Source organism: Pempheris klunzingeri, chromosome 22 (assembly GCF_042242105.1).
Source record: "Pempheris klunzingeri isolate RE-2024b chromosome 22, fPemKlu1.hap1, whole genome shotgun sequence".
Taxonomy (NCBI): domain Eukaryota; kingdom Metazoa; phylum Chordata; class Actinopteri; order Acropomatiformes; family Pempheridae; genus Pempheris; species Pempheris klunzingeri.
Genome location: NC_092033.1, coordinates 17,966,337 through 17,987,687, shown reverse-complemented (window position 1 = coordinate 17,987,687; position 21,351 = coordinate 17,966,337). Strand labels below are relative to the sequence as shown.

Below are 21,351 nucleotides of genomic sequence, written 5' to 3'. Positions count from 1 at the left end.
AGCAGCCCTGAAATAGGACAGCCCTGTCTGATCCCTCGCCTCACAGGGATCGGTCGACTCAGACCAGCTCGCATCTTTACCAGACATTCTGCACCGACATACAATAAATTCACCCAGCTCAAAAACCCATCACCAATTCCAAATGCCCTAAGTGCACTAAACAAATATGAGTGATCCACCCTGTCAAAAGCCTTTTCCTGGTCTAGTGACACAATACCAAACCCCATACCGACATCATTACCCACATCAAGTAGATCACGAATTAAAAACACATTATCAATTATAGTCCTATCTGGTACACAGTATGTTTGGTCCATATTGACAAGTAAATCCAAATAGTTTTTTAGTCTGTTTGATAGGGCTCTGGAAAGCACCTTATAGTCCGTACAAAGAAGGGCTACTGGCCTCCAGTTCTTTAATAAGGCCAGATCGCCCTTCTTCGGTAATAATGAAAGTACTGCTCGCTGACACGAGACAGGAAGAAAACCTGTGCTGACACATTCCAACAAAACTTCGTGCAAATCAGAGCCAAAAATGCTCCAAAACCGTTTCTAAAAGTCTGTGGAAAGACCATCGATCCCTGGCGCCCGTCCTGAGGCCATCTGATTGACGGCGTCTGTCAGCTCCTGCAGAGTCAGTGTGGAGTCCAGGGCAGCTCTCTCTCCCTCGCTGAGCTGAGGAAGATCCTCCAGCAGCTCCTCACGGCTCTGCGTGCAGCACTCCTCTCCTCCAAACAGATCAGTGAAGAAGTCCACTGTGTGGCTCCTCATCTCGGCCTGGTCGGTGGTGATTCTCCCTCCTGGAAGCCTCAGGCAGGTCATCTGCTTCTTTTGGGCCACAGACCTCTCCAGGTTGAAGAAAAAGGAGCTTGGTGCGTCCATGTCGCTGAGCCGGAGAAATCGCAACCGTACCAGAGCTCCCTTTACTCTTTCCTGCAGGAAAGAGCTCAGCTCCAGCCTCTTTTCCTGCAGGGTGCTACCCAAGGTGGGGTCCAGGTCCCTGTGCAAACCCTGCTCAATGTCTTTAATAGAGTTTTCCAGCTCCTCAACAGCAGCTTTAATGTTTGTGGTCGAGTTAGAGGTATACTGCTGGCAGAAAACACGTACATGTGTCTTCCCGACCTCCCACCACTGTTTCAAGGAACTAAAATCATTTTTTTTTGTCTTCCAGTAATCCCAGAAAACCCCAAAAGTCTGACAGAAATTATTGTCCTACAAGAGTTTTATTTAAATGCTTTGTTCTTTCCCCTGTTGGGATTAAAAGAACTATACTCACCAGATGGTGGTCAGTGAAACCGACTGGATTAATAACGCTCTGCAGCAGTCTTGGTCTGAAGTTTTGGGACACATATAAATGGTCCAGTCTGGCTGCACTCACCCTGAGTAACAAAAGGAGTGTGACTAAAAAATTAGCATTATGGTAATGTTGAAAAACATGACGAGTGGCCGACGATCCGCAGCAGTGATTCATGAAGCCAGAGAACCACATCAGCAAGACCAGGACCAGGATCCACAGGAACCAGAGAGATGAGAAAAGCACAGAAAGGCTCCGGGGAAGATAGCATGTTAGTGGCGGACATGAGACATAATGATGGAGAGGAAGAGGAGGAGAGAGGAGCCCAGTGCATCATAGGAGCCCCCTGGCAGTCTAAGACTATAGCAGCATAACTAGGGGCTGGTCCAAGGCCTGATCCAGCCCTTAACTATATGCCTTATCAAAAAGGAAGGTTTTTAGTCTACTCTTAAATGTAGAGAGGGTGTCTGCCCCCCGAACCCAAACTGGAAGGAGGTTCCACAGGAGAGGAGCCTGATAGCTGAAAGCTCTGGCTCCTGCACTACTTTTGGAGATGAGCTCTTTACGATATGATGGAGCCTGACCATTAAGAGCCTTGTAGGTAAGGAGAAGGATTTTAAACTCTATTCTGGATTTTACTGGAAGCCAGTGAAGAGAAGCCAGTACAGGAGAAAGATGGTCTCTTCTCTTAGTTCTCGTCAGAACACGAGGCCTGATTTTAGTAATATTACGTAGATGGAAAAAGGCAGTTCTAGGAATCTGTTTAATGTGGGAGTTAAAGGACAAATCCTGATCAAATAAGACTCCCAGATTCTTCACAATGGAGCTGGAGGCCAGAGTAATGCCATCCAGAGCAGTTATGTTGGTAGAAAAGGTGTCCCTAAGGTGTTTGGGGCCGAGCAGAATAACTTCAGTTTTGTCTGAGTTTAGCAGCAGGAAATTGCTGGTCATCCAGGACTTTATGTCCTTCAGGAAGGCTTGGAGTTTAGTCAACTGATTGGATTCATCTGGCTTTATTGATAAATATAATTGTGTATCATCTGCATAACAGTGGAAATTAATGGAGTGCTTCCTGATAATATTACCCCGAGGAAGCATATATATGGTAAAAAGTATTGGTCCAAGCACTAAACCTTGTGGAACTCCATGTCTAACCTTAGTGTGGACAGAGGACTCATTGTTAACATGTACAAACTGAAATCAATCTAATAAATAGGACTTAAACCAGCTTAATGTGGTTCCTTTTATGCCAATGAAATGTTCCAGTCTCTGCAGTAAGATGTGATGGTCGATGGTGTCAAAAGCAGCACTCAGGTCTAACAAGACCAGGACAGAGAGAGGTCCTCTGTCTGATGCCATAAGGAGGTCGTTTGTAACCTTCACCAGTGCTGTCTCTGTGCTGTGGTTCGCTCTAAAACCTGACTGAAAATCCTCAAATAGACTATCAGAGTTTAAAAAATAAGACTGTGTTGCCAGATTAAACGTGAGTCTTCCAATTTGGTGGCACGCCATATCCTTTCAAGTTTCCACGAATATTGCTCAAGCTCGCTTTCTTAGAGGGGCGATGGAGTCTAGCGTCATTCGCAGTGAACCTGTAGCACTATCAACCAGATAATCAATTTGGGAGGGGCTAAGATTAGCATAGCGGTCATCCATAGCACAGGGACACACTGGCTGAAATACTGAAGGAATCACCTCCTTCCATTTGGCAACAGCACTACCAGATAAGGATCTAGTGAGGACCTCTCTGTCATATAGAGCATAGTCTAGTAACAGGAAATCAAATGTTATCAGGTAATGGTCTGATAGAATAGTTATGTGGAAAGACTGTTAACTGTGCAATTTCAACACCATAAGCCAGAATAAGGTCGAGAGTGTGGTTAAAACAGCGAGTGGGTTCATTTACAGTCTGGGAGAAGCCAATTGAGTCCAATATTGAGACAAAAGCAGTGCTGAGACTATAATTTTCATTATCCACATGAATATTAAAATCACCTACTATAATCACTTTGTCCACACTAAGGACTAAATCTGATAAAAACTCAGTTAAGAATTCAGAGTACGGACCAGGAGGGCGGTACACTGTGACAACCAACACTGGTTTTAGTGTTTTCCAGGTTGGGAGTGAAAAACTAAGAACAAGGCTTTTAAAGGAGTTATAGTTAGGTTTAGGTTGGACTATTAAACTAGTTAACGAGTTAAAGATTGCTGCAACTCCACCTCTTCGTCCAGAATCTCGACCAGAGTCTTAATATGACTGGGAGGAGTGGCCTCATTTAAGCTATCATATTCCTCAGGACGTAGCCAGGTTTCAGTCAGACGCAATAATCAATATGATGGTCAGATATCAGATCATTTACTAAAACAGCTTTGGATGGCAGAGATCTGATGTTTAAAAGTCCACAGTTAACTCTCCTGTCCTGTTTCATAGTGCCAGTGGTATTATTAACTTTGATTAGGTTTTTATGCTGAACTCCTCTCCTGTTGGACTTAATAGATCTAAATGATCTGAGTGGTCGGGGGACAGACACAGTCTCTATGGGATGTTGGGTGGGTGACTGTACTAATGGAGGAGCAGAGAAGTGTGTAAGACTGCAGCTCTGCCTCCTGGTCTCGACTCTGGATTGTCAAGTTTTAGGACTAATAAACTTCGCCATATTTCTAGATAAGAGAGCAGCTCCGTCCAAAGTGGGATGGATGCCGTCTCTTCTAATGAGACCAGGTTTTCCCCAGAAAGACTGCCAATTATCTATGAAGCCCACATTGTTAACTGGGCACCACCTCGACAGCCAGAGCCGGGGGGGGACCAGAGACAACTAGGGAGTCCGACATAGTTTTAGCAAAGTTACACACCGACTCCACATAAATTTTGGTGACCTCCGATTGACGTAATCAGGCGTCATTAACGCTGACGTGAACTACGATCTTATCAAATCTACGTTTAGCCTTTGCCAGCAGTTTTAAATTTGATTCGATGTCGCCCGCTCTGGCCCCCAGGATGCACTTAACTATGTTCGGTGGCGTTGCTAACTTCATGTTACTGACTATGGAGCTTCCAATGACCAGAGTCTGGTTCTCAGCGGGTGTGTCGCTAAGTGGGGAGAATCGGTTGGAGACCTGAAGGTGGTGGTGCACCGTGGGCTTCTCCTTTGGACTATGTTTCCTCCGGACAGTCACCCAGCTGCCCTGGCTTCCCGGCTGCGCGGGAACCGCCGGGGGAGTAGGAGCTAAGCTAGGTCGGCCCGCACCGGCTACTGGGGGCCGGCTAGCTACAGCTACTGATTTATGCTCCATGGTGCAGAACCGTGTCTCCAACTCACTAAGCCTCGCCTCCAGTACAGCAAATAAACTACATTTATTACACGTACCAGTTTCACTAAAGGAGGCCGAGGAATAACTAAACATGTGGCACACAGAGCAGGAGACAGCAGGAGACTGAGAGAGAGAAGCCATCATAGAGGTTATAGCTTTTTAAGCTGGCTGGTGAACTAGGTATATAATTAAGATAAGATAAGATAAGCCTTTATTTATCCCACAGTGGGGAAATTCACATTGTTGTCAGCAGCAGTTCACACATACACATACACACATACCGGATAGAAATATAAAAAAGGAAAATATATACAATATATACAAAAACAGTGTGATTTGCATGATTGTGGATTCTGGTGCAAACAGGTGTGGGTGAATATAAATAAAAGAGAAAAACAGTGCAATCAGGTACAAATGAGGATAAATAGAATGTATTAAAAACAGTGCAGTTGTGCTGAATGAAAAGAGGAGGCTTTTGCACATGATTAGATTATAAAAGTATAGGAAATTACAGAATTAGCGAGACAGTCACCAAAAGAGAGTGCGACGTGTGGGTGCTAGTGTTAGATTTAACTAGTGATGAGGCGTGACAGTGAAGCATAAAATAGATCCAGTCAGGATGAGAAACGCATGTGTCTTTCACTCTGCGTTCTGTGTTCAAGGTGCAGCTGATGGCTGATTGAGGACACCTGTGTGGAGTTGTGGGCAGAGTCTACATAAGCAGTTTTCCCCCACCCACTCTCTCTCAGCTCCCCGTCACCTGACCCAGATCCCAGCATTTGCTCGTGTTCTTATGGTTAAATAAATGTTCTACTTTTGCACGTAACCAGCTGTTGTGTTGCTCCTTGTGTTGTGGCTCAGAGCCGGTCATAACATTTAGTGTCATATCAGCTAAAATATAACACCAGAGACCCAACTGCAGGAACCACTTTCACATAGCCATCCACTACCTATCATGCCACATCATCTGGTTTGATTGTGTTTGCGATGCTTGATTTGAAATTGATTTGCATTTTTCCTTATTTCTGCAACAAGTACAGAGTTGGAAGTAGAGTATAGGAGCAGTTTAGCTAAGAAACGGAAATAAATGATCAGAAAGTGCACAGTAAAATTAATTCACAGGTCAGGACATTTTAGCCTTGGATTGCTGTTGCTTTCTGTTTTGCTCTTGGGTTCCAAAATTCTAATTGTCTAAATCTCGCACCTAACTGCAGGAAGAGTGAGCTGAATTTCTTTTGTAGCGTCATCTGGGTTTGTCTTCTGCCAAGTCACTGATCTAATTGATGCTGATTAATGAGGAGTGAGAGATTTGGGGGTATTTGATTCATGACTATTCATTGATTTTAAGATGCAGGTGAAGTGTTTGTGTGGCAGTGATTTTTGGTGCAAAGAAACAATGATGATAGTTTGTGTTGGGAGAAGAAAACGGTCATCAACATCCCAGTTTGTCTTTGTAGTAAATGATTCTCTTTCCCAAAGCCAAATTTCAGTATCAACTGACATTAGATATTCTGCTACAAGCAACACAAACACCTCAGCTTTACAAGCTTCAGGTGTGTTTTGCATCAGGTTAGAGCTACCTCTGAGGTCCTGCCTGAGGTGGTCTAATGAGATCAAATGTAGCATTGCAGCAATAACTTGGGTCTTGTGTCCAATGGCCGCCAACCATGCGGCCCTAAACCCTGCAAACCATGCTATATTGTTTTTATTATCGGCCAATTATTGCTGACACACGTTACCTTATGGCAGAATTAAACATTTGAATAAAGCGTTTAGATTAAAGCAGACTTTGAGTCTATTGTTGCACACGACATATTCTGTCCGTCCGGACCGCTGCAGGGAGGGGGATCGCCCCAGGAGGTGAGGAGAGAGAGCCGTGATAAGAGCTAAGCTAATAAGTACCTAAGGCTGCTATGAGCTAATGTCGCAGGACAAACGACTGGATGAAAGGGGACTCAGGCTGCCTAACAAAATCAGACTGTTTGTGCCCAGATCTTTTTAGAGACCTGGCTTCATCTCAACTCCTCATATCAATCTACAGCGCCAGACAAGAGTACTATAAGGCAGGTAAAAGCAAAGGAAAATGTCCTTTTTTTTAATTTTATTTTATCTATTCAATATTCAAATATTTGAAAATCGAAGATATACATTCCACAACCTTTGGGGTAAACTCAGCTTAATTTTGTTTTGCCAGTGATGGCATGTTCTAAGGTTCAGGACTGTTTACCAGTCACAATTTTAGGCGATGCTCACGTTTTACCAAATATTTAATTAGAAATTATAGAACCAGTAATACATCTTCCTGTTTTCGCTCTCCTCTCCTTGCCAGGTCTGTACTTTCTGCTGCACAGTTTGGCTGATCATCTTTCTCACATTAATATTTGTCAGCTTTGCCTGACTAGCTCAGGAAATTATTTTAGTTGTGGAAAAAAAATTTAATTACTAATTCTGAGTCTGCTGCTGCTATAGAATTCCAATTCAAGTTTAACTGGGGAGGCACGAATCAAAACTACTACTACTACTAACCCAATATTATATTGTATTTGTAGATGCGTGTGTGTGTGTGTGTGTGTGTATAGTTTATCAGTGATAGAGATGTTTTTCTGAAATGCAAAGATTTACAGGTACTGAATTTGTCCAGAACTGAACATAGAATGCAGTATTACTGTAAATACTTGCATACAACTGTGTACACTCATCATCCACCTGCAAGTGTAATGAACAACTTAAGAGTATCTAAAAATAGTACAGTCAAGTACATTCAATTGCATTTCAGTATGTTTCTGGTAGCACTAATTATTTACCATTAGCACATAAAGTACATTGTTAGTACACTGGAAGTAACACACACACAGTGCATTAATCTTACATACATATTAAAATATAAAAAGTATACTTTAAATTAAGTGTATTCATAAGTACACTTTTTAACCTGCACAATGAAGTATAGTAAGTATACTTAAATTAAGTGTATACTTAAGTGTGTACTTCTTTACCTGGATGGGTTGACACAAGGTGCATGAAAAAGACACAAGAAGACTTCCTGGCAGACCAGAGGCAGCAGGTGAGGCTGGGGAACATCACATCCAGCACCCTTACAATCAGGGATGTGTGCTCTCCCCTCTGCTCTTGTCCCTGAATACCAACTGTTACAGCCCTAGAGCCCTGGTCGTCTCTCTCTCTCTCTTGCTTTTCTGTTGCAGGTCCCTGGCTGGGCGGAGCATGCAATCACCTAACCTGGCACACCTGGCCTGTGTACCAGGTTATATAGGCCGGCCTGTGGAACCAGAGCTCTCTCTCTTCACACCCAGCCACCCATGCTCTTTGTTGTTGTAATAAAATGGTCTTTATTTACAGTAAAGCCTCACTTACACCTCTTCCTTTGTTGTGGCCGAGGAGCCAGCCGTGACAAATTGGGGGCTCGTCTGGTTGAGTGTGTTTTGGTAAAAACTTTGAGCACTTTGTTAGCACAGCAGTAGGGACTGTTGTAGTTTTTGTGGGCTGTAGACAAATATATTGTGATAGCATGTGTGTGTCCTTTGGTCTCAGCTGTTGGTTAACTTTATAAAAGTAATTGTTTGTGCTCTTGGAGGTGTATTTTGTGATAGTTTGGATCACAGAGGCCTGAAGAAGCAAGTGTTGAGCCATGTGTGCATGCTACTTATAGAGGAGGTTTCCTTGATGGGCTCAGCAGCGTCTCCCCATTGGGTTTCGCTGGGGGGGGGGGTCACTGGTAGTGTGAGGTAACGGTGGTTAGAGCATCCATTTTCCCCTTCCCTAAAGCTGCTCGGGAGCACGTCCGTGGTTATGGGTGGTCCTTGAATATCGACTCTATCCTCAAAAAAAACGCCCAGCAGAGGATGAACTTCCTGCACCACTCAGGAGGTTCAACCTGCCTCAGGAGCTGCTGATCCAGTTTTACTCTGCAGACAGGCAGACTACACCAGACTTTCAGGACTGCAGGGAAAATCATTGCTGCCAACCTGCCCCCCATCCAGGACTTATTACTCCACTCTCTCTAAAGTATATTCTTTGCAGTACAGAAAACAGTTTTGGTTTACCTACCACCACAACTATATACACCCATATCCTCCTTATCTCATGTAAATGATGGAAGCTGCACAGTCATTCCATATTTATTCCAACGTCTTTGCACTCTGCATCATTGCACTGCTGTTCTTTTCACAATCTTTGTCACAGCTTTTATATCCATACTTTAATATATATTTACATTGTACATAGAGTTTAAACGCTTATTTTTATTTTTAGTATTTTAAGTTAAATGTGTGTTTTCTTTGTTCAGCTTTCTTGCTCTTGTCTTCCTGTTTGTCTGTTGATGTGTACAGTGGGATGTGACAGTACAAGAGCAGTGGAAAAAAATTTTTTTAATTCCTTATAAACCAATAAAAGCTGATTCTGACTCTGGTTTGGATTCTGATTCAAATTCTGATTATGTCACAACCACCATTTTTATTTTATATCTTAGAGAAAATGTCATACTCCTGATTTAGATCTCTAGATGTTAGTCTGGAGAGTGAAAATACAATGATCTTAGCAGCATTTGGGTACGTTCTTCAATTCAATTTGAAGATCGCTTTGAGTCCCTTGAGTCAAGGGTCAGAGCCAATATTTCTGTATGGCAGTCCCTTTACAGAAGACATTTTCTCAAACGTGAAGAAAGTTTTAGAAAGGAAATTCTCAGCCAGTTCACTTAAGCAGCGACTACTTGGTAAAGTACCAGGTTGTCTTCTGTGTCAAAGCACTGAAACAACACTGGTAAACACATTCTGTATGTCAAGTGTGACTGGATGTTGTGATGACTCCCGCTCCTCCCACTTGTGGCTTATGTCTCACTTTTCTGTTTTGCAGTCAACTGTGGTTTGACTTCTCTGGTGTCATCTGTACGTTTGAGAGGACAGATTGTGTCAGCTTTATCAGCGGGTTTTACAAAAACAATGTCTGTTCGTTCTTTAGCTCTACCAAAGCTTCACATTCCTTTTTAGTTAAGTTATTATACACCCTATACTCCCTCCTCTTATTCAAAATATCCATGACATCCTTTTCTACAAGTCTACAGCTATGTGGGCATTTCTGAGTTTGAGGGGAGGGTAAAAGGTTGATCTTGATCTATGACCTGCTCCAAGTGGGGGAAGGAGCCAGTGGACAGTCCATCAATGACACTAGAAGCAGTAAGACTATGTAAAACTCAAAATCTGTGTGTCTGTCTGTCAAAAGGGTCATAGTGCATGGTGCAGCCAAAGTTCAAGTCATCTGATAAATGGTCTGCACTTGTACAGCACCTTTCTAGTCATTTCAACAACTCAAAGCACTTGTACATTACATCCTCATTCACACGTCATTCATTCAGGAGGAAGTCTTAGGAAGTCTTGCTGCAGGTAGAGTATCATGTTTGAAATTGCCTTTGTTCTTTTCTGACCCCACCGGCACTTCTTTCTGTACATGGTGCTGTTCCCCTCCCGGCTGCTCCTTTTCCCCTTCTTGGCGTCTGCCTAAAAAAGCAGGATAACTTGCTTGTGAGGTTTGGATGGAGCCTAATTCACCATCCAGTGATCACGCACTGGAGGTGATAGGCTATCCAAGGGGGGGGGGGGGTTCCCCCTGACATCACTGGACTGGGAATCCCCTTTGTTCTCCCTTTGACGAGGCAAAGACTCTCTGTAATTTGTGGTTCACTCTTCCTTTTTATGGCTCATATTTCAATATTACCTTAACAGGTATAATATTCCCAAAATATAACATCTGATGCTGCTCATGTGGGGATTCTTGAATCCTTAATGTTGAATTCCTGAATCGTTGGGTCTCTCTCTAATTAAAGAGTTTGGTCTGGACCTGCTCTTTATGGAAAGAGTCTGGAGATAACACTGTTGTGAATTGACGCTATATAAATAAAGATTGATTGATTGATTGATTGAAAATTAAAAACATAATCAATGACATTACAAAGAGAAAGAAATTTGTGACATATCTTAATCATAGAACTTAATTCATCTTTAAATCAATGACAGTTCTTTGATACAACACACAACACATCATATTCCGAGTTTTGCATTAATCCCCAATTTTGCATACCATTTACATGTCGAGTATACTCAAGTAGTATAGAGGGTGTACTCAAGCACTACATGAGTACACTCATGTACACTTATGTGGGGCAGCTAAGCGTTGTCTTGGTGGTGTGAAAACACTAAGCCATTCATATGCAGTCAATAAAGGTTGTGTGGGTGGTTGCAGAGCTGACCCAGACATCACTAGCATACGCCTGCACCTACTTTTCAGAGCCTTCAAAGTCTCCTCATCTAATTCCACCAAAACTACCCCTGTTTTCTCCTGGTTTCCTCTGCTTCTCCCTGTGAAAGGATACCATCAACACCCTCCTCACGGGTCACCGAAGAGCCCTCGCTGAAATGGTTTGGCATTCATTTTTTGCACAAATGCCTTCCACTGCCAGAAACTCTAAAAACACTGCATATTTATTTGACAAAACAAGGTTTAATATTTAAACCAACGAGGTTTCACCTTTTGACTGACTTAAACAAATCACAAGAGGTATCATCTGAAAAATAATTACTGAATAATTACTGTTGTGTCGCAGGAAAGAACCAGCGGACGCACTGAAATCTGAAACATAATACATGTATGGCCATCTGCCATAATCGCACATGAATTAATCTGTGAATATATTCAATATATCACCCAGCCCTAATTCAGAGCTTAAAGTATTTAGGATAACATACTAACACTCCTGTTACAAGCACCCATACAGTGACTCAAAGGGATAAATATGATCTTCAACTGACTGTTAAAGCTCCAGCGTCTGACAGTAGTTGCACATGGCCGTTCAGCTCTGACTTCCACCTCTACATATCTGTCTGTGCTACACTGAACCAATGTAGGAATGACGTGTAAATGGGTGAATGATGATGTGATGTAAAAGCGCTTTGAGCAGTCGAAATGACTAGAAAGACGCAATACAAATACTGACTTACTCAACGCTGGTCAGTCAGTCACATACTTAATACAGTAGCCACAAGGACACTCCTCCTACAGCTGGTGAATTCTCTTATTCTCAGGGTTTTCAGTACCATGCCAGTATGTGCCATTGCATCCTCACCTTGCAGAAACTATATCAACCATAAAATACTCACACCTTGTTCCCTCACACCATCCACATGGGTTCCAGAACCCAACTTCATCCAGTTGGTGTTGTTCTGCCTTCTACACCATTTCCTTCCCCAACGCTGAGATTACATTCCACATACGACCTTCCGCTTCCAGAACCAAAGGCTGGTATGACACAGACTCTGACTGTCTTTCATTAGTCATTCAACATGTTTTCAATGACTTGACCTCGGCACTTGCCCTCGGGAAAATTCCTGCCTCCGCCATAAGTGTCATTCCGTTTGTCTGTCCTTGGAAACAAATGGAGCAGTTTTCTCTCGTATACTGTTACAAAGTACCAAGGGCTAAGGGGGGGAGGGTGAATGAGGGGAAGTGGAACTATTAATGAAATTCAGTCAGTGCCTCATAGTGGGTGGTGAGCCCTCAGCAACACCACACTCTGTTTTTCAGGCTGACTCCAACCACGCCATGTGGGTGAAAGCCTGTCACCATCAGGGTCCCCCGCCAAGCCTGGCGAAGTTGATCAGCCCAATATCGGGTAATCAAAAGTTACAGAACTGTATACTTTTGGGGGGCCAGTCTGCCTTTGGAAACCCTGTCAGATAATACTACCCAACAACACAGCTCTAAGGTTACAAGAACCCTCAAACCCCTCTGCTATGACGAGGTGGTACTTCCATATGTGCTAAAAAGATTAAAGAAGCACTGGTGTGTTAGCATGAGTCAAGGTAGTCTTCCACTCTCACGCCCCTCTGTAATCTGCCCCTGGTGAACAAAACAGAGATGCATAGATTGACTAAATTGAACAAGAGAGATAATTTGAAAGAGACAGAAAGAGGATGACATAGGAGAGCATGCAGAGCAAGAGCATCATTTAAACTGATTAGTCAAAGCTGAGGCAACTAATTCGGGGAAAAAAATTGCTCTGCCGTTGCTAACGCGACATGACTGATGACGGGTCAAAGACTGCGTGAGAGAAGGTAAACCAAAAGAGAAACACACAGCAAAGATGATTTATCTTTTAGACTAAGTGGTTTTAAAATCAAATCACGCACAAATACACACACAAACGCACGCACACAATATCACATGGTAATGTCCTCAGGGACAGTAATGACATTAGTCATGAGTCTTAATCCATCCATGATCTAGTTAAGCAGTTTCTGGATGTATAGTTGAGCAGCAGTACTTTCTCCAACATGGCGCAGTGATGAGGAAACATTCTGATAAAACATTGCACGCGTGCATAGTAACGTTACTATATGCGTTTATTTGTGCTTGTATATTTGGCAGCATTTAGCAGCTACTTACAGTGCAGCCGTTCATCGTCTTTAGGCACGAAACAACAGGGAAGACGACCCAACTGCAAGACATTCGAGTCTTCGTGGGCCACAGATCACAGTAAACTGTACTGACAACAACTTGAATGCAAATAAATCCAACGATAGCGCTACCAGAGCATAATGGAGCGCTACACAGTCTGCTTGTTTCAAACTTTAAGCACATCCAGTGACATTATGCACAACGTTTGAGCAGAGTTACACACACACACAACAGCTATAACTGCAGTGGTCCCATTTCATCACTTTCATTTAAAGCCAAAAAAAGTAACAGCTCGAGAAAAGTTTTCTGTCATTTTGGCACATTTTGATATGGCAGCACTGTGAGAAATTGTGTAAATAACTGAGATGGGCTCACCATTGGGTAAACAGGGGGAAGCTGATTTTAGCTACAATGCTTCACAGAGATCCAACAAACAGAACCAACTTTCTGATGATCTCAAAAGAGCCCCAACCCGCCACTTTCAAATCTAAATCAGAACTCTGTACCACTTATTGTTTTTGTCTATTCTAATGCTTTTTTTTCTCCATTGCACCATTTTCAGTGGATAAAATAAGTCCACACAGTCTGTCCTGAGACATTGATGCAGAAAATAGTTCTCGATTTGTTTCAACTGTGAAAAGCTGTGCTCTCAGAAGTGTCAGTTGGGAGCGTTTGAGGAAACGGAGGGTTTGAAGCGTTCTAGTTGTTCCCTTTGGAATTATATCTGAGTATCCTCAGCTCTTGGAGCAGGTCCTATGTGTTTATGTCTTGTCTGTTGTAGTACCTTTGCCGATCAATATCTTCCATTTCACAGTTTAGTTAACTCATTCAGGCATATTGTCAAACCGCTGCATTTGTGTAAAATGGGCACAGAGAGCAGTGAGAGCCTGATATGCACAAAGGCTGGAACAAGCCAAACACTGATTTAGTTCTATTGTTACCAGACAGACTGGTTCTGTGCAGTGCACCACCCACACAGCCTTTGTAACAACTATGGCTTTAGGTAGCTCGAGTTCCTTCAGTATGTAGTGTGTTTTTAAGGGGTTAGGTAAGGGGTCACATTTCTAAATAGGAAATTACTACCGCACAGTTGTTATATATCTTCGTTCCTTCATTCTTTCAGCAGATGACTGTGTGCTAACTGAGTCACTGAGAAGGAGAAGACTACTGAATCTTTCTTCAACTTGTCTTCACCATCAACACCCATCAGAAACCTGAGCAGACCAATCACAGTTCTTCTTGTTTACATGGGATTTCTGTAGATGCTGTAATCCTCCCGTGCAGTTTCATATTTGAAGGTCCATGTCAGCTCCCGCCACAGTGCTTACTTTCAGAGCCTCCACGGTCACGCTTCGGTCCCTTAGTCGACAACTCCATATCATGAAAAGAAGCTTTCGGACACCTGGAGACCATTTCAGCGCTGCACCTCGTCTCGCCAGGACCCCTGAGAGTCCAGTTACAGGCCTGCAGCTTAATTCTCCAGCCCCAGCCTCAGTGTGGCCTGTACCAGAGCACACCACCTTTTTTCAAGTTTATCAATGCCAGCAGGTATGACCTGAGGTCTGCCAGCTGATCTTCAGAGCAACAGGAGCACACCAGCAAGTTAGCACTGAGCTGCTAACTATCAAGGAACAAAGGAGAGACCGGATTCCTCCAACCTGCACCCAGGACACACACACACACACACACACACACACACACACACACACACACACAGACACACAGACACACACACACACTCTCCCTATTGTTTGTTAGCTAGTCACACTTAATTAGTTTGTTAGTATGTATGATTTTGTCATGTTTTAATAAATGTTTTAATCCACATGCTGTCTCCTTTAATATTGTACAAGAGTGAATACTGCCAACCTCTACTCTGTCAAGAACTCTGCAATCCTTCAGCGAGCTGTCGATGTGGTCATTTTGGTTGTTAATTGTTAAGTTAATTATTAATCATAACACCAACTTGATAGTTTTGTTATTTTATGAGAACGAATCAATTAAATTGGCTCTTTTTCCTCGTTTATTAAGGTGGTGCCCCAATCGAGATGGACTTCACACTAAGTCCCATTAATCAATATAATTATTAATCTTAGCTAATTATTAATTATTTCTGATAGCCAAATTGCCCCAGAAATGGTGCAAACCCCAACATTTATTGGTGCCCCAGGGTACTGAGCTCAACAATACTTAACCACGACAATAAGATTGTGGACGCAGACGGAAAACAGAAAGTACTCTACTGTCACGTATGTTGCATTAGCTTCTGTTGGTACAAAACAGTACAGTATATTCATGTTTGTGTGATGTATTCAAACAGACTAACTGGTGACAGTTGGTCAAAGCCCACGTTTGTGGCTGAGAAATTCTGAGGCTGCAGCTGATCAGAGCCAGAATCACTACATCACTTGGAAATGCTTTAATCACCGTTTCTGTTCAGTTTGTTGTCATCATCCGCTGTCACCATCTTTTATTCATCTGCCTTTATCCGTCCTCCTTGGATGACTGTGCAGTCACTCTAACACTGCTGGATTTTACTGATATGTACACAGCTGAGATAGGGGAGGTCCAACTGTTCGTGACGGCTCTCCTCTGGCTACATGATGGAAATGCCATGAGGTTGGGAAATGTTGAGAGTCGCTGATGGGGTTCAGTGCTTCGGGATAAAAGCAGCTCTGCATGATACGCATGTCACTCGTGCACGTGTTCTTTATCCCGCCATCATACACAGACATTCAGCTGGTGGTGGTGACCAGCCACATGAACTCAGTGCAGCTTCCTGTACTCTAAGACTAGCTCAAAGTTGAACTAATATAAATTTTATGCATTTTTTTTCCAGTTCCCTGCATTAATTGTATCATGGCCAGGGGGGCAATGCTGTCTCCATAACTAATAACAGCTTTACATGATGTTAAGTGCTTTGATACACAAGTTGATGTAATTTAATGACATGAGGGAGAGTCTGCCAATGAAGGAGATGGGACTGAGCTGCTGACAGGCCAGACTCAGAATTAAAGTCCACATTTCACTCTGATTCAGCTCAATTCAAATGCTTTTGTGTAGAACGTCAGCCGAATCCTATGATCTTGACAAAACAGATGTCATACACAAGAGCAGAGGTGTCGCTTGGTGTTGGACATGTGGGGATTGTGGGGAAGGGTCAGCCCTGAAACTGCAGTGGAGCAGCATTTTAAACAGTTTGAAGATGAGGTGACGATGCCTGACCAATACCAGTATATACCAGTCAGCCATTTAAGGCATGGAAGACCAGTCTTAACTTTGCAGATCTGACTTTTAAAACTGGATCGAACCACTTAAGCGATTTGCTTCTCAAAACTGAGATCAGAATCTAAAGTGACACTAAGATTTTGGCAAATGATTTAAAATACCTACAACTTATCTAAGTTTCTCAATATTTCACGAGTCTGTGTAGAAATTATCTTGCTGGTCACAAAGCTTTGCCTTTTGAATCCTAGCAGTTTTAAACTGCAGCATTGCTTACTCTGAAGTACAGCCAGTACAATCATGTCCTGTATTGTTTTGAGTTGCACTCAAGCACTGCAACTAGTCACTCACTGCCCGACCTACAAAATATCTCATCTCATGTGACTTTTAGCCAGTCTTCCTTTTTCTCCCCTTGCCTCTGCCTTTTTTCCTTGTAGACACAAACATGCACTAATAGTGTCGTTGATGTTTTTTATCACAGGTTGTTGTCCTCAGGCCTCGTCCAGCCTCCATCGCCCCCACCTCTCCTTCTTTCTCCTCCTCCCTTCTTCTTGATGTGGACTGACATACCTACCATCGACTCTTCATCCTCACCGCCACTCTCCTCCATTATTCTGTTTTTCCTTCATCCTCCACTCATGCATAGCAGCACCAACCAGAGCCCCAGGTAGTTAACACAGGGTGCCGCCTGACACATGTGCTTGGATCATAAATATCCCTGTCCTTGTACTTAGTGAATGGGGCTTATTTGTCTCACACTTTAATAACATGGACATAATCGACCTTGCGTAAGAACGGAGTACAAAATGTCACTGTTTCATGGATTTGATTTAGTGTAGGGGGTGTTTTGGGCGTCATGCTGCCACTTTTCACTAAGTCAAATGGAAGGCCTGTGAGGGGATATGCTCTGGAGAGAACATGGCTGCCGGCCTGTCTGTAGTCCTGTCTATATTTCTGTCTTAGTTCATAAAGGAATTGATCCATGTTCGACTTAGAAATTCCAGTACAGATTTAAATCCAGGGAAACGGAGGAGCTATATGAGCTAAAGGCTAAAATTCAGGATATTTCTGCCTCTGCCGCTTCAATTTCTTTTTTTCTTACATTTGTTTCTCACATGCCCCCAACTTAATGGAAGTCTCGAACCATTCTTCAAAACAGTCACATTTAGGCCTTAAACGGAATAAATTTTCCCTTTAAACTCACTTGTAATTCAGCGTAATACACCATCTACATATCTACCATCTGCTAGCCGGTGTGCAAATCAAACAATCCTTGCAACGTGCATGCAAGATAAGGTAAAGAAATATTCATACATTTTCTCTACGGTGTGGTGATCTTTAATCTGTAGCCTTAATCGTGGCCTATTTTAAAATAGGAACATGAATATCAAAATAATGCACGGTTTCAATGGATGTTGGAGCCTTACACACACACACACACACCATCACCACACACAGATGTAGTATTTCATATACAGTATTGTATGCTCACATGATTGATTTAACATAGAGCTAAGAATAACAGCATAGCTTGTTTAACTCCCTCATGGCAGCTCTACAGACACACACCTGCTGTAAACTGGGGGCACAGAGGAAGCAATTCTACTTGCAAGAGATTCTTTTCCAGCACTTTGTATAGCTCCGGGCTCATCATGCTATATACAGTATGTATGAATTTATGAGGCTGGAGGCTGTGGGAGCCTCAGCTATGAATGTTTCATACATGTAAAGTAAGATGCACTTAAGGGAGATTTATTTATAACACACTTTACCAAGGAGTGTATTACAAATTGACCACAAATGGAGCCAATTAAATAAAACAATAAAGCATAAATACTGTACAGCAGGACAACACTTCAGAATGAAATTAAGTTACAATGAAGGGTGTAGCTTTTATTGGGGTTTATATCAATTATACACTCTTTACACTCGTTAGTGTTAACAGAAGAACCAATAAATACACAAATCACCATAATAAAAAAACTATGTTTAATATGCAGCTAATGGCATGACTGGTAGCTGCTGGTTGTCCTAGCAACACAACACACTTTATGGCTTTGGGGTTTTCCCAGGAGCTCTGCAATCAGAAATAGTGATGTTGCCATCTTTGTTTTGGAGCCAGAAGTGAAGCATGAGTATTCTTCCCCCGGCCCGTGATTGGTTAGTCATAAGGTAGCCCCACTCTAAAGCATGCCCTGCTTTATCGTCTATTTTACTCTAAATGAGACCATAATTTATAAAATGCACATCATGCTGTGTTGAAGAAGACTTGACACTTGACAGTCTAACACTATCCAAAAGCTAAAGTGACTGTGGGCTGTGTCCAAAATCATTCCCTTGTCTTGTTCACAACTCCCTCTAAAATGAACACTTACGGGGCTTTTCCACTAGCACCTTCTCGGCTCTACTCGACTCGACTCTACTCGGTTTTTAGGGTTTTCCACTAGGCGATAATATCTGGCACCAGGTACTATTTTAGTACCTACTCAGCCAGGGTTCCAAGCGAGCTGAGTCGAGCCGAAAATGTGACGTCAACATACTGCAGGCCACTGATTGGCCAGGGAGTGACGTCACTGGATGAGTCAGGAGAGCGACTCGTTCACAAGAATCAAACCCGCCGCTTTTAAAACCCTGGCAACAGCGACCGTGCGTACTACCTTGCGTGAGTAGTACCTTGAGTCTGACAAAAAGCCACAGACAAAGCAGCAGGTACACCATCGCCTCCATGTCTTTAGTTGTGTTTGTGTTTGTGTCCATTACAAATGACGTCACTGGAGTTTCGGGCCTCCTTGCTATGACGACCCACCCACGTTGAGGTGGTACTCAATTGTAATGGAAAACGACTGAAACCGAGTAGAGTCGAGTCGAGTCGAGCAGTGCTAAAACTGTGTAATGGAAAAGCTCCATTAGTAGGTTACTTTTTAGTGAGCAGCAAATATGAGATCTACCTGAATAACCTTTAAGGATTTGTTAGGAAACTGTCATGTCCTTTTGCTCTGGTAATGGTGCTCTGCTAAGACTTTCAGAAAAATCCTCACTTGATAGTACAAATTAATTATTTTGGCAACGCCACCGTGACGGGGAACAGTGTGTGCTGTGCTTCCAACACCATTGAATACAGAGACGGTGTGAACATAGCACAAAAGAGATTAGTTATCCTTTTGATTCTTGTTTTCCGAAGACGGTCACTGGATCCCAGCTTACAGCACGTCAAGTGTCAGGGAAGTGTGCAACTTCATTTATAGTTTCAAAATCCATGTAACAAAGTGCTTCACAGAGACAATAACATCAAATTGACAGGTCATAGTGTCATCAAGCTTTAAAAAAGAACAGATATATATTGTCTATAACAGAATTTTTGTATACAAACCAACAGTAGGCCAGTATAGGAAAGGGTAAAAATAGGACATGGAAATAAAAAACAACACCAAAATCAGGAGAGGTTCTCTGATAAAAGCAGGGATTTAAAGGAAATCACTGACTCAGCCAACCTAATTTCCTTGGGCAGATCGTTCCAGACCGTCAAGGCCCCAAGTGAGTGTGATTAGAGGCAGATCATGCAATTTCATTACAGTTAAAAAGTCCACAAGTTTGTATATAAATCTATATTCAGAGGTTACTTGTTCTTGTTATTTTCAGAGTTTTCGTTCAAGGAGGAGGACACTGTGACACTTAGAATATGATTCCAAATTGGTTTGAAGATGGACAAAGCAAATAATTCCACAGATGAGAGAATATACAATTTTTTAGTGCCTGTGTCACACGCTGGAAAGGCTAAAGGTTTTGTCTCATTTCACTTTATATTCTTAATGTTTGGTGTGTTTGAGGTTGGCATTCAATCCTGAACACACCAGTCTCATTTCTGTTTATGGCTTCACAGTGGTGGATCATTATTAACGAGCAGTGTTGTGGGAGCTACTTTGAAAGCATAGCTTTGTAAGCTACCAATTACTTCACACTGGAAGAGGTTGAACTACAGCAATGCTCCATTGGGAAGAAATCTAGTTTGGCTGAATAAAGCCAATCAGAAAAAAAGGTTCAAACTACTTAGTAAAAAAAAATTATCAAATTGGCAATGTTAATACAAATAAGGCAAAAAATGGAACAAGTGCCCTGCACATGCATTCCTTTCCATTTAAGGCCCCAAAGTATGGTAGTGTCAGTAGTCAATCACAAACATGATATAGCCAGAAGTGAGATAATGAGACATTGCAAATGAAAAGGTCTTAGATTAGATTTCATTATCCAGACAATGTATCAGATACAGATTGCAGATTAATACCAGATGGAAAAGGTTATCAGAGTAATGGACACTGCATGTCCCAGTTGAAGCAGGTGTGCAGACATGTTTTCTTCAGAATGATGCGTCAGCGATAAGAAAAGGGACAACAACAGCCGGTGTCCCTAACTAGTCTGAGCAAACAGATCTGTGTCATTTACAGAGAGAGAATCATATTGATTCACGGTAAAAGAGTCAGGAGGAGATGAAGTGAAAGACTTGGAAAAAGGATGAAGAACAGCCAGACACTGTATTCAGCTTGACCAGTCTATGGAGCCGTCAGTATTCTGATGAACTGATATATAAAGCAGAGGTTATGGTGTGTGTTAACCAGGCAGGGAGTCTAAATGCAAACTTAGTGTAAGAGGACTTTACAGAAACAGGAACAATCTAGACATTAAAAGCTCAAACCAGCAGTTGAAGAGAGAGAGAGGCATCGTTCCTTTACTGGGACCACAGAGCCGTGACTCTTGATGCTCCTGATTTGACTCCAAATAAGAGAAAATTGTCTCATCTGAAGAAACAATTTATTCTGTGCCCTCAAATGCTAGATTGTTCCTTTAAATACAAATCCATAAACATATGCTGTCCATAAACAGCATATAAAGAGTAGAAGTAGCGCTCCTTCCATTGGACCTTATTTCAGAAAAAATACGTATGATAGTCAATGGTGAGAGACAAATCATTTTTTGATCCCATTTGAATTGAAAGTGACATCCAGCTTCCCGGCACCGCTAAAGCTAAGATGTCTCTGTGTTTCGTATTGGGATGTAATCACA

The 21,351-nt window shown here is 42.4% G+C and overlaps 1 pseudogene; it reads right to left on the bottom strand.

The window, feature by feature from the left end:
* Positions 1-551: 551 nt before the first annotated feature.
* On the bottom strand, positions 552-4,746 carry LOC139222270 (uncharacterized; annotated as a pseudogene).
* Between the last annotated feature and the right edge of the window lie 16,605 nt (positions 4,747-21,351).